Source organism: Pan troglodytes, chromosome 19 (assembly GCF_028858775.2).
Source record: "Pan troglodytes isolate AG18354 chromosome 19, NHGRI_mPanTro3-v2.0_pri, whole genome shotgun sequence".
NCBI classification, from domain to species: Eukaryota; Metazoa; Chordata; class Mammalia; order Primates; family Hominidae; genus Pan; species Pan troglodytes.
In genome coordinates, this window is record NC_072417.2 from 76070632 (window position 1) to 76084674 (window position 14043).

Sequence of the window (14043 nt, forward strand, 5' to 3'; positions counted from 1 at the left end):
TGTGGCTTGCTATGGTCTGAATATTTGTGTTCCCCCAAAATTCCTATGTTGAAATCCTAACCCCCAAGGTGAGAGTATCAGGAGGTGGGGACTTTGGAAGGTGATTAGGTCATGAGGGCAGAGCCCTTGTGAATGGAATTCTTGCCCTTACAAAAGACTCCAGAGAGGACCCTTACTTCTTCTACCATGTGAAGACAGAGCAAGAAGTTTCCATCCTTGAACCAGACAACAAGCCCTCACCAGACGTAAAATCTGCTGGCACCTTGATTTTGGACTTCCCAGCCTCTAGATTAATGAGAAATACATTTCTGCTATTTATAATCTACCCAGTTTATAGTATTTTGTTATAGCAGCCTGAATGAACTAAGATAGCACTTGTTGACAATAATGATAAACATCATATTGGTGCAGTGACACCAACACCAGACCACATAAACCCTAGGTTTTATTGGTAGAAATTGCAGTAAATGAACAGATGCATGAAATGATATTTATGAAGATTAGCAGATGAGGAATTTATTGCAGTCTTTGTTCCCTAGCAAACAGTATTACCAGTTTCTGCATTACAGTAAGTGGTGGCAAAAACTTTAGTTACATAGGATTAGTAGCCAAAGAAACACCTGCCACAGATTAGAGAAAGGCAGGTCAGGGGCAGGCAAAGTTTCAAAAGAAATGCACTAAGCCTTCCCTCCTAGAAATAACATAAAGTGGGTAATGAGTAGGGAAAAGCAGATCTGGTAGGACACGGCAGCTGAGGGCTCATCCTGGCTGAGCAATATTTTTCATCAAGATGATCAGACTCAAAAACAAAACAAAAACAACTATTGAGCTAACAAGTTCAGCAAGGTTGGAAGATACAAAATTAGTGTACAAAAGCAATTGTATTTCTATGCACTACTGATGAAAAATCTGAAAACAAAATTAAGAAAACAGTCACCTAGAATAAAAAATAGAAAACATACAAATGGTCAATAAGCACATGAAAATACGTTCTCTTATTTACCAGAGATTGAAAGAAAATATGTTCAACATCATTTGGGAAATGCAAATCAAAACCACAAAGAAATACTACTTTATACCCGATAGGAGAGCTATAATCAAAAGGACAGAGAACATCAAGTGTTGGCGAGGATGTGGAGAAATTGGAAGTGTCATACATTGCTGATGGGAATGCAAACTTGTGCAGCTGCTTTGGAAAACAACTTGGCAGTGCCTCAAAAAGTTAAATACAGTTACCATATGTCCCAGCAATTCTAAGTATATACCCAAGAGAATTGAAAATGTATGTCCACACAAAAACTTGGATGCAAATGTTCATAGTAGCATTATTTGAAATAGCCCAAAAGTGGAAACAACTCAAATGTCAGTCAACTGATAAATGAATAAATAAAATGTGATATAGATATACAATGGAATATTATACAGCCACAAAAAGGAATGGAGTACTGACACATGTTACAATGCAGAGGAAACTCAAGAACACTATACTCAGTGAAAGAAGCCACACACAAAAAAAACCACAATTGAATCATTTTATTGATATTAAATGTCCAGCATAGGCAAAGCTATAGAGCTAGAATGTACATTACTAGTTGCCTAGGGGTAGGAGGCGGAAATGGGAAGTGACCATTAATGGGTAAAACATTTCTTTTTGGGGTGATGAAAATGCTCTAAAATCTATTGTGACAGCAGTTACACAGCTCTGTGAATATACTAAAAATCACTGAATTACATACTTTAAATGATTGTTCTTATGGTATGTGAATTACAATTTAATAAAATATTGTATGAAAAGACAAGACCAAACAAGACAAATTAAATGCAAAACTGGTCAGTTATACCTAAAAAACCAGGGAGTAGGTGGTCGGGGTGGGGGAAATAAAACTATGCCAGCCTTTCTTTTCTGTCTTGAGTAGGGCTAAAATGGGGCTCTGATCAGGTTGGCAGGAATTATCCCTTCAAATAAGAGATAGTAGGAGTCAAGGAGGCAGAGAAAGAATTTTACATTTTCAGGTTCACTCCAAAACTCTGGCTTGGGTAAGTTTTTCCAGTTTGAGCTGCTAAGCTGCTCTTGGAAAGAGCTGTCTAGTTCTGCCTATTCTGATCAAGGTCTTGAAAGCATAAGTGAAAAGTGCTGGCACAAGTTTATCCCAGTCCAGGGCCTGACTTCGATGCCAAATTTAGCCTTTGGCAACTTCTTTCCATTGAGAGTCCCTGAGGACTTGTTTGACCTCCTTTTGGAAAGCTGCAAGGGAATTCACTCCTGGACTGTCGCCCAGCAAGTAGGGAGTGGCTCAGCAGGCTGCCTAATCCTCTGATAAGTGAAAGATAAGGTGCACCCAGGCACAGTCCATTGGAAGGCCAATTCCCTATATGTGGGATCTGGACTAGGAATTTTCCAGGTATATAAAGATAATTCCCAACATTAAATATCGTAATCAACTTGAGAGGAAATCTTTTGAAAATGTAGTGTACATATTCCTGCCTTTTTGTACTTAGGCTGTTTTTCAACTGGTAATTGAAAGATTACATGGCCACTATGGAAAAATTGGAAAGAGTAGTACCGTTCTCCTTCTCTAGAGTTAACCATTGCTAACAGTTTAATGTGTGTTCTTTTTTTTTTGTTTTGAACCTTTAATGAGAAAAATATATATATACACTATTGAGCTCAAGAACACTGTTTGGTGTGTCATTGGGTCAAGGGTTAGGGATACATGTGGCAGAATTCGGAAATGGTATACATCAACAAAAATACACACGGTCATAACAAGAAAAACTGGTGCCTGGCACAATCAACTCTCAGTTTCCTCTTCACTCAGCAGCATGTTGGGGATCCTGTGGCTGATTGAGAACATACGTCCAGACTCTGGGCACTGCAAGGTGCCCCCCCATCACTTCCACCTCCAGCAGCAGGAGGTGCATGGTCCTCAGAAACTCTTCGTTCTCCTCATATCCCTCAACCGGCCCTTTAGCACCTGGATCAGGTGCAAGTTATCAGCCACCTCCAGGAACACCACCCACTCCACCTTGGGTATCATAGGCGCCACGAAGTGGGGGTGAACTCCACAGGGCAGATGCAGACGTCGGTGGCCTGGAGGCACAGGGGGAAGCCACGGGTCCCAGCCCCAACACATGCGAGCTCAGTAGATTCTTAATGTATGTTCTTTCAGACCATTTTCTATGTGTCTGTAAGCACAGATACACGTGTATGTGCACACACATGCTACCCCATAGCAGTTTTTTAAACTTAAAAAAAAACATAAATGATATCATACTCTATTGGTCCACTTGTTTTTGCATTTAACTATATCTTCAAGATCTTTCCATGTCAGAACATATAAATCTACCTTATTCTGTTTGTTTATTTATTTATTTAGAGACAGGATCTTGCTCTGTTGCCCAGGTTAGAGCTGGAATGCTGTGGCGCAATCACAGCTCACTGCAGCCTCAACCTCCTGGGCTCAAGTGATCCTCCCACCTCAGCCTCCTGAGTAGTTAGGACTACAGGTGTGCACACCAGATCCGGCTAATTTTTAAAAATTTCTTATAGAGATGGGCTCTCATTGTGTTGTCCAGGGTGGTCTCAAACTCCTGGGATCAAGCAATCCTCCTGCCTCAGCCTCCCGAAGTGTTAAAATTACAGGTATGATCCACTGTGCCTCATCTACTTTATTCTTTTTTTTTTTTTTTTTGAGACAGAGTCTCGCTCTATCACCCAGGCTGAAGTGCAGTGGCATGATGATCTTGGCTCACTGCAACCTCCACCTCCTGGGTTCAAGCGATTCTCCTGCCTCAGCCTCCCGAGTAGCTGCAATTATAGGCGTGTGCCACCAAGCCCGGCTAATTTTTGTATTTGTAGTAGAGACGGGGTTTCACCATATTGGCCAGGCTGCTTTCGAACTCCTGACCTCGTGATCCACCCGCCTTGGCCTCCCAAAGTGCTGGGATTACAGACGTGAGCCACCGGCCCGGCCATTCTTTTTAAGGCCTACATAACATTCCATGGTATAAACATTCTACAATTTATCAAACCATTTCCTATTGAAGCATATTCCTATATATCTAACTTTTCTTGATGATCAAGAATGTTGAAATAAGGACTCTTATACATATATAATATATTCTTGTATATGTTAGAGTATTTTGGGGGATAGGTTCCAAGAAGTAAAATTATTTAGATTTTTGATACATCTGGAATTTATTTTTCAAACTTTATATTTTGAAATAATTTCAAACTTACAGAAAAGTTGCAAGAATTACACAATGAACTCCCATAAAGTCTTCACTTGATCCCCCAATTGTTATTTCATCACATTTGCTTCATCTCTTCTCTCTCCTCCACCCTACCTATACACTATATACGTATTAGATATTTTTTCTGATGCATTTGAGAGTAATTGAGGACACGAAGCCCTTAACTCATATTTCCTAAATACAAGGGCATTATCTTACCTAAACTCAGCACAAGCATCAAAACCAGGAAGTAGACATACAAAACACACTGATTTCTCCAACCCAGCATCATAAGGTTCATTTTAGGCTTCTCCCTTCTCCAACACAGAGAAACCCATTCTCACCATCCTCAATATATTTCCTAATTTTCTCAATACCCTTGTAAATAACAAATGTCCCTGCCATGCTGTCTGCCTCCTGTGTGCCTCCAGCTATGCATTCCCAGCCACATTGGCCTCACCCTGCTCACTGCTTCAGAACTTGGTCCATACCAGTCACCGGGAAGAAGGAGTTTATTTTTGAATGGTGTGACGTAAAAGATAGATCTATCTATCTATCTATCTATCTATCTATCTATCTATCTATCTACCTATATATATATATATTTTTTTTTTTTTTTTTGAGACAGGGTCTTGTTCTGTCACCCAGGCTGGAGTGATCTCAGCTCACTGCAACCTCTGCCTCCTGGACTCAAGTGATCCTCCTGCCTCAGCCTCCTGGGTAGCTGGGACTAAAGGTGTGCGCCCCCATGACTGGCTAATTTTTGTATCTTTTTTGTAGAGATGGAGTTTTGTCATGTTGCCAGATATATCTTATTTTCTTAAATGCATAATCAGTTGTCCCGACACCCATTCTCAATCGTTTGAAATGTTTCCACACATGCTTGTGCCAGTAGCTGATGATCTATTCTCTTTCATTTATCTATTTTTCTGTTTGTGAGCCAATACCATACTCTAATTACTGTTGTTGTATAATATGGTTTGTTTATTTACTTATTTATTTTTAGCCAGTGGCAGTGGCCTATATAAAATGTTTTGATACCTGGTAGGATGAGGTTCCTCATTGTACTTAAAAAAACATCCCTGCTGGGCGCAGTGGCTCATGCCTGTAATCCCAGCATTTTGGGAGGCGGAGGCCAGTGGATTGCTTGAGCTCAGGAGTTTGAGACCAGCCTGACCAACATGGTGAACCCCATTTCTACTAAAAGTACAAAAATTAGCTGGGCATGTTGGCATGCACCTGTAATTCCAGCTACTCAGGAGGCTGAGGCAGGAGAATCACTTGAACTCGGGAGGTGGAGGTTGCAGTGAGCCAAGATGGCACCACTGTACTCCAGCCTGGGTGACAGAGCAAGACTTTGTCTCAAAAAAAAAAAAAAAGTCCCACCTCTTCTTAAGTATGTATTCTTCCAGATGAATTTTAAAATTAACATGTCAATTTCATTAAAAATCCTATTGTAATTTTGATTGGAATTACACTGAGTTTATCAAATATTTGGGTAAAAATGGCATCTTTCCAATATTGAGTCTTCCTATCAGGGATCATGGTACACCTTTTCATATACTCAGGTTTTTAAAATGTCTTCCAGTGAATATTTGGCTTTGTGTTGACATCACACATACATTTTGTTCCTAGGTTTCAGACATTTTTTTGGTGGCTATTATTAATGGGATCTTTTTGTCCCATCTTCTTTCCATATCTTTCCATATATTTCTATATATTTCTTTCTATATATTTTGTACATAGTTGAGATTATGCTGCACACATCTTGTCTTTTAAATTTATTCCATAAAAACTTTCTGACTAATATAGTTCTTATGGTTGCATAATCGTCCATCAAATATTTACATAAGATAATTTACTGAACTACTTTTAAACATTGGTTAACTAGATTGTTTCCAATTTTAAAGATGCTAAATACTACTGTTATAAACATCTTTTTATATAAATCTTTGTTCTGTTTTGAATTATTTCTTAAAATTTATAAGTGGTATCTCTTTTTTTTCTTTTTCTTTCTTTCTTTTTTTTTTTTTTTGAGATGGAGTCTCTTTCCGTCACCTAGGCTGGAGTGCAGTGGTGCAATCTCGGCTTATTGCAACCTCCACCTCCCGGGTTCAAGCGATTCTCCTGCCTCAGCCTCCTGAGTTGCTGGGACTATAAGCATGTACTACCACACCCAGCTAATTTTTATAATATTAGTAGAGATCGGGATTTCATCATGTTGGCCAGGCTGGTCTCAAAGTCCTGACCTCAAGTGATCCACACATCTCGGCTTCACAAAGTGCTGGTATTACAGGTGTGAGCCACTGTGCCCGGATTGTAAGTGATATTTCTTTTTTTGTTTTGAGACAGAGTCTTCCTCTGTCGCCCAGGCTAGAGTGCAATGGCATGATCTTGGCTCACTGAAACCTCTGCCTCCCCGGTTCAAGTGATTCTACTGCCTCAGCCTCCTGAGTAGCTGGGATTACAGGTATGTGCCACCACGCCTGGCTAATTTTGGTATTTTTAGTAGACACAGGGTTTCACCATGTTGGTCAGGCTGGTCTCCAACTCCTGACCTCGTGATCCGCCTGCCTCGGCCTCCCAAAGTGTGTTTTGTTTTTTTTGAGATGGAGTTTCACTCTTGTTGCCCAGGCTGGAGTGCAATGGCGCGATCTTGGCTCACGCAACCTCTGCTTCCTGGGTTCAAGCGATTCTCCTGCCTCAGCCTCCCGAGTAGCTGGGATTATAGGCGCGCACCACCACACCCGGGTAATTTTGTATTTTTAGTAGAGATGGGGTTTCTCCATGTTGGTCAGGCTGGTCTGGAACTCCCGACCTCAGGTGATCCGCCCACCCAGGTCTCCCAAAGGGCTGGGATTACAGGCATGAGCCACTGCGCCTGGCCTGTAAGTGATATTTCTTATGCACAATACAGACATTCCCTGAAAGGTCTTGGATAACACAAAATTATGATAAGTTGAAAACATCTTCATACATAATTGTTTAAATTTTTAATGTTTTGCTCCTATTCAATTTACTTATTCACAGACTGGTCCTACATTCTTCCTATCACTTAGTTTCTTTGGGGACGTGATTAGTGTGATGGCTAATATTGAGTGTCAACTTAATTGGATTGAAGGATGCAAAGTATTTTTCCCAGGTGTGTCTGTGAGGGTGTTGCCAAAGGAGATTAACATTTGAGGCAGTGGACTGGGAGAGGCAGACCCACACTCAATCTAGGTGGGCACCATCTAATCAGCTGCCAGCATGGCTAGAATAAAGCAGGCAGAAGAAATTGGAAAGAGCAGACTTGCTGAGTCTTCTGGCCTTCATCTTTCTCCCGCGCTGGATGCTTCCTGCCCTTGAACATCAGATTCCAAGTTCTTCAGTTTTTGGAGTCTTGGGCTTACACCAGTGATTTGCCAGGGGCTTTTGGACCTCCCGCCACAGACTGAAGGCTGCACTGTCGGCTTCCCTCCTTTAGAGGTTTTGGGACTCAGACTGGCTTCCTTGCTCCTCTGCTTGCAGATGGCCTATTGTGGGATTTCATTTTGTGATCCTGTGAGTCAATTCCCCTAATAAACTCCCCTTTATATATACATCTATCCTATTAGTCCCTTTAGAGAACCCTGATGAATACAATTAGAAGGTAATAAAATGGGAAATACACAAATAGCAGTGTCATAACACAAGCCGATGCAGTGAGAATCTGCGTGGGAACAGAAGCTCTGCAAGATTGCCCATGGAGGGCCATTATCTCCTTATATCTGCGACTTCTGGCCTTATGTACCTACTTTGTGGTGTTCATTTGTACACTTGACTTCTTTGCATTTCTTAATGTGATATGAAACCTCCCACATCTTAAAATTTTATTATGTGCCTTATGGAACTATTTACATAAAGTTGAGTGTTGCCTAACTCAGGAAGTGTCTTCATATGAATGTAATTTAACCTTCTTGTTTACTCACGGTTAATATAGACATCAGTTTTAAAAGTTTCTTCCCCAAGGCTTATGGAGGTATGTAGGGCTGTTTTCCCCTACGCTAAAGGAACTAAATTACTGTGCTTTTTGATCATTAAGTTAATATTTATACTTTTTTTTTCATCTACACCTTGCTTAAAGACATCTAGCTTTCAGCTGGGTGTCATGGCTCATGCCTGTAATCCCAGCACTTTGGGAAGCCAAAGTGGGCGGATCACTTGAGGCAAGAAGTTTGAGACCAGCCTGGCTAACATGGTGAAACACCATCTCTACTAAAAATACAAAAAAATTAGCTGGGCATGGTGGTGGCTACTTGGGAGGTTGAAGCACAAGAATTGCTTGAGGGCCAGGCGTTTTGGCTCATGCCTGTAATCCCAGCAATTTGGGAGGCTGAGGCGGGCGAATCACGAGGTCAGGAGTTCGAGACCAGCCTGGCCAATATGGTGAAACCCCATCTCTACTAAAACTACAAAAAATTAGCTGGGCATGGAGGCGGGTGCCTGTAATCCCAGCTACTCGGGAGACTGAGGCTGGGGACTCACTTGAACCTGAGAGGCGGAGGTTGCAGTGAGTCAAGATCACGCCACTGCACTGCAGCCTGGGCGACAGAGGGAGACTCCATCTCAAAAAAAGAAAAAAGAATTGCTTGAACCAGGGAAGCGGAGGTTGCAGTGAGCCGACATAGCGCCACTGCACTCCAGCCTGGGCAACAGAGAAAGACTCCACCTCAAAAAAAAAAGACATCCAGCTTTCCAGCTTTCTCTTCTCACTGCTGTCTGCATGACTGCAGTGATAGTTTTTCCTCCTTCCAGTTTATTGCTTTACTTTTCTATGGGTTTGAAAATCAGATTCCCAGCTTTTCTAAAATCAAATCCAAGTAAAAATTAATAGGCCCTGAGAAGGGGCTTTGATGAATGTCTAGGAGTAATGGGCATGATCTTCAGGGCATGAACATAGTGCTCTCCGTTTCTCCAGAGGCCTTTTTCCATCTCCTTTATTCCCTTGGTTCTTTTCTGTGCTCCTGATAGATCAGATTTTCAGATAGCCAAGTTCCAAGTCGGTAATGAAATGAAGTTTCATTACAATTACTAGGTTGGTAACAATATGTTAAAATACCCCTTTCCCTTTTCCTCTACTGAATTCTGATTTTTTTTTTTTTTTTTTTTTTTTTTTTTAGACAGAGTCTTACTCTGTCGTTGCCAGGCTGGAGTGCAGTGGTGCGATCTCAGCTCACTGCAACCTCCGCCTCCCAGGTTCAAGTGATTCTCCTGCCTCAGCCTCCTGAGTAGCCAGGACTACAGGTGCATGCCACCACGCCCAGCTAATTTTTGTATTTTTAGTAGAGACGGGGTTTCACCATGTTGGCATGGTTGGTCTCGAACTCCTGACCTCATGATCCACCTGCCTTGGCCTCCCAAAGTGCTAGGGTTATGGGCACGAGCCACCATGCCCAGCCTGAATTCTGATTCTTTACTCCCCTTTGTTCCTTTTAGGGTGCGTGTCAGGCTGGATTGACTCAACGTAGTCAATCTGAAGCTCACTGGGCTTCAGCTGAGTGGGATAAGGTCCAATCTACACCTTCATTTCCTCTATCTTTTCTTCCCCCCACCTCTTCTATATATATATATATTTTAATTTTTATTTTCCTTTTTTTTTTTTTTTCTGAGACAGAGTCGCTCTCTGTTGCCCAGGCTGGAGCGCAGTGGTACAATCTCGGTTCACTGCAACCTCCGTCTCCCAGGTTCAAGCAATTCTCGTGCCTCAGCCTCCCCAGTAGCTGGGATTACAGGCACACGCCCCCACCATTATTTTAAATAATCAAAACCTCTCTACATTTCACATCAACCAACTATAATTCTCTTATTTAAAAAAAATTGACATCTGTCTAAAGCCTCATTTGATTAAAAAGAAATTTAAGTGTATTCCATTATATGAAATAAAACAATTTACACAACCCTTTGTATTCTTACCTTTACTTTTACTCATGCCTAATTGATATGGGCTGTGGTACTAAGCCATAATTGTGGGCTCATTCTCTGCAATGGACAATCTTTTTCTTTTGCTGCTGACTGCCCCCCACCCAACTCCACCCTGTAGCTAAATCAAATGCAGAATGAGAGGAGAGAGAGAGACAGAACAACAGAGTCTGATAGAAAAAAAAAATAGAGGTCAGAAGTGAGAGACAGAACATGTTCTAATGGCAGCTGAGTCTACAGATCCACCATACTCTTATCCTTGGCTTCCGGGAGATATCCCAGTCTTTTATTGAATTTGGAATTCCCTATAGGTGGAATATAGTAATATTTATTAACAACCTTATAACTACTTATGTGCTCTGAGTGAGGGCGTATATCAGGTTCATGAAAACCCACACAACTATTGGAAAATCAACTCAAAGTTCAGGTCTTATATGTGGTGGCTCAGTGGCATAATCTTTGTATGTGGGCATTTTTTTTTAACATGTTGCTCTTGAAAAATAAATGTGTTAACTATAAGCCCAAAGAGGTGATCATCAATGTTTCAACTTTAGATCAACTAAAACTTTCTTGTATTATACAATGTCATCCCTCAGTCACTTTTTATACATTGAATTGTGACATTTATGCATCTGCCGATCTGCTGATGACTGGATATTTTAAGCTCTTCTTACACAGTGGCACAGCCTACCAGTCAAGAGTCTATTTTCTTTTCTTTTTCTTTATTTTCTTCTTCTTTTTTTTTTTTTTCTCACTCTGTTGCCCAGGCTGGAGTGCAGTGACATGATCATGGCTCACTGCAGCCTCGACCTCCTGGCTTAAGTGATCCTCCTGCATCAGCCTCCTGAGTAGCTGGGACTACGGGCCTGTGTTACCACGCCCGGCTATTATTTATTTTTTGTAGAGATAGGGTCTCACTATGTTGCCTGGGCTGGTCTCTACCTCTTAGGCTCAAGTGATACTCTCACCTCTGCTTTCTAAAGTGCTAGGATTACAGGCATGAGCCATCGTGCCCAGCAGGGCCTATTTTTGGTAGCATCACTATTTTTGGTATATGTTTACGTAATCATTTGAATACTTTATTACATTTTCCCCACTATTACAAATATGAGTCAAAAATGGAAAAATAAAAATGCTGTTGCTAGTAATAAGCAGCATAAGTTTTTGAAACAATACAATTGAGCAAAGGAGGAGTCATTGGATATATACAAAGCTGTGAAACTTTAGCTTACCCTGTCAGGTAGATATTAATTAGGACAAAATTAGAACATATAATACATGCTGGAAATACATTATCAAAGATTGTATCTTAAAGGTGAATTAGGCCGGGCGTGGTGGCTCACACCTGTAATCCCAGCACTTCGGGAGGCCGAGGCAGGTTGATCACTCGAGGTCAGGAGATCGAGACCAGCCTGACTCACATGGTGAAACCCTATCTCTACTAAAAAAAATACAACATTAGCTGGGCATGGTGGTGCACACTGTAATCCCAGCTACTCAGGAGGCTGAGGCAGGAGAATCACTTGAACCTGGGAGGCAGAGGTTGCAGTGAGCCGAGATTGTGCCACTGTACTCCCACCTGGACAACAAGAGTTAAACTCTGTCTCAAAAAAAAAAAAAAAAAAAAAAAGGTGAATTGCAAGTAGGAATTGAATACTATTTTTCAGCTCCCTAGAAAAAATCTCTGCTCCTATAATATTCAATGCATTTAATTTTTGCATAATCAATGTTTGTACATGTTACCAGGAATATATTAAGTAAGAAACCGGGTAAGAATGGGTAAAAAACTAACTAGGGGTCCACCTGTACAGAATTCCAGACTCATTAAAGGACTGGAATATCCCTCGGAACCTATAATGTATTTGAGAAACAAGATGTTTAAAACATTTAAATATACAATATGTAATACAGTATACTATAGAATTAAGTGTCAACATGAGTAAAACAGTAAGTTCTGTAATAAATCACAGAAGGAGGGATACAAGTTTGACTGGGATGGTATGGAACTTCTTCTTGAGTTCTTCGCTTTCTTGAGGAAAGCAAAGCAGTAAAAAGAAATGGATGGAGCAGAGAAGGAAGGGACCAATCTCTTAGGTCAAAGAATGGACCCCTTTTGAAGATGAGTTGTTTTCTTAATAAAGACAAACATTGATGTGAACTACAAATAGACACATTTCACGTTTAAAGAACAGATCGTTGAGCAACAAGTGTGGCTGAATAGGAGAGCATTTACTAATAAGGAGAAAAGACATCAGTTGGTAAAAGGTTAAAAAGATGGGCCTGGACCAGACTGCACAGGGTGTTTCTTACTGCCCAGGAAAGGAGACATCATGGAGTCTTTCAGCAGGAGAATGACAGAAAGGCAGAGTTTAAAACACTCATCTAATAAGGTGGATTTGAGCAGGGAGGGACAACTGGTAAGAATCTGGTTAAGATGTTACTATTTAGTGAGCTAAAGAAGATGACAGCTGATAGTCAAGGATTGTGCCTGCGGAAACAGAAAAGAATAGTTCTAAAACCACTGCATGGGAAAAATTAACATAATCTACTGAATAACTAAATGCAGGGAGCAAAGAACAGAGAAGTATCAAAACACAACAAGGTAACAAGTCTAGCAGTCTAGAAGACTGGGGTATCAGTGACAGAGCACGGGAGTCAGAAGGGCTGGTTTGGGAGAGAAGAATGAGAGATGGTTTTGGCATATTTTGTATTTGTAGTAGCTCTTTGCTGCTTTTGAGTTACAAATCCCTTCCTTTGAGAATCTAATGGAACCAATGGATTCCCTCTTCAGAAAAAATAAATGCATTCATACTTAAACACATGTTGCACAATTTATAATGTACACCCCTGGAATTGGCTGCAAGAGAGCTCTTGATCCAAGCTGGGCCAATCAGAGCCCTTCCTGGAATTTTTGTACTCTATATCCAGAGAATCAAGTCAGTCTCTCCTTACTAGCTAAATCTGTGAATGCTGTTAGCTGATGTATTTTACAACACATGAGCATGAGAAACAGAGAGAATGCTCAAATGTAGAATGAGGAGAGAGAGAGAGCCTAATACAAAAGGTCAGAAATGAGACAGAGAACATATCCTAATGGCAGCTGAGTTCATGGCTTTATTAAGAAAGCAACTCATCTTTAAAAGAGATCCATTCTTTGACTTAAGAGGTTGTCGTATTCATTCCCTCCTCTGGACTTTCGTTGAGCTCTCAGGGCCCTTCCTTCCTTCTTTCCAACCATTTCTTTTTTCTATTCTGCTTTTCTCAAGAAGCAGTTCTATACCATCCCAGTCAAACTTGTATCCCTCCTTCTTGTAATTAATTACAGAACTTGCTGTTTTATTCATGTTCAGACTTAATTCTATAATATGCTATATTATATATTTAAATGTTTTAAGCATTCTGTTTCTCAAATAGATTATGACAGTTAAGTAGGCAAGACTTTCCTCAAATCAATTCTATATGCCCTATGGCACTTATCACAGCTATATACGAACAGTAGGTGCAAATACTTGTCAAACATTTATAAATGTCAATGTAAAAATATATGAGCATTTGTTTATTCACATTTTACATGCATTTTTCATTTTACAAAAAAGGGATTTACTAGAAACTTCTTTTAAGTAGTAGCTCCTCTATGTGGAAATGTTTTTAAGTGTTCATCTAGAAATATTAAATATTCATCAAAAGGCTGAGGTAGAGTTGGTGGGGAAAATGTTGAAGCTATTGGGTAAGTCATTAATTACAGATCAACAAGAAATGAGATTATGAAAAACAATCAATGACAAAAATCTCATTTACATCAACCTTTTAGAAATGCTTCCATTGTGTGACATGGCTCACTTTTTTTTTTTTTTTTTAGTGGGGGGTCTT

At 40.5% G+C, this 14043-nt stretch overlaps 1 pseudogene; it reads right to left on the reverse strand.

Annotated features, from left to right (window-relative positions):
* Window positions 1-1556: 1556 nt before the first annotated feature.
* LOC107969050 (multifunctional methyltransferase subunit TRM112-like protein) lies at window positions 1557-3222 on the reverse strand (annotated as a pseudogene).
* Between the last annotated feature and the right edge of the window lie 10821 nt (window positions 3223-14043).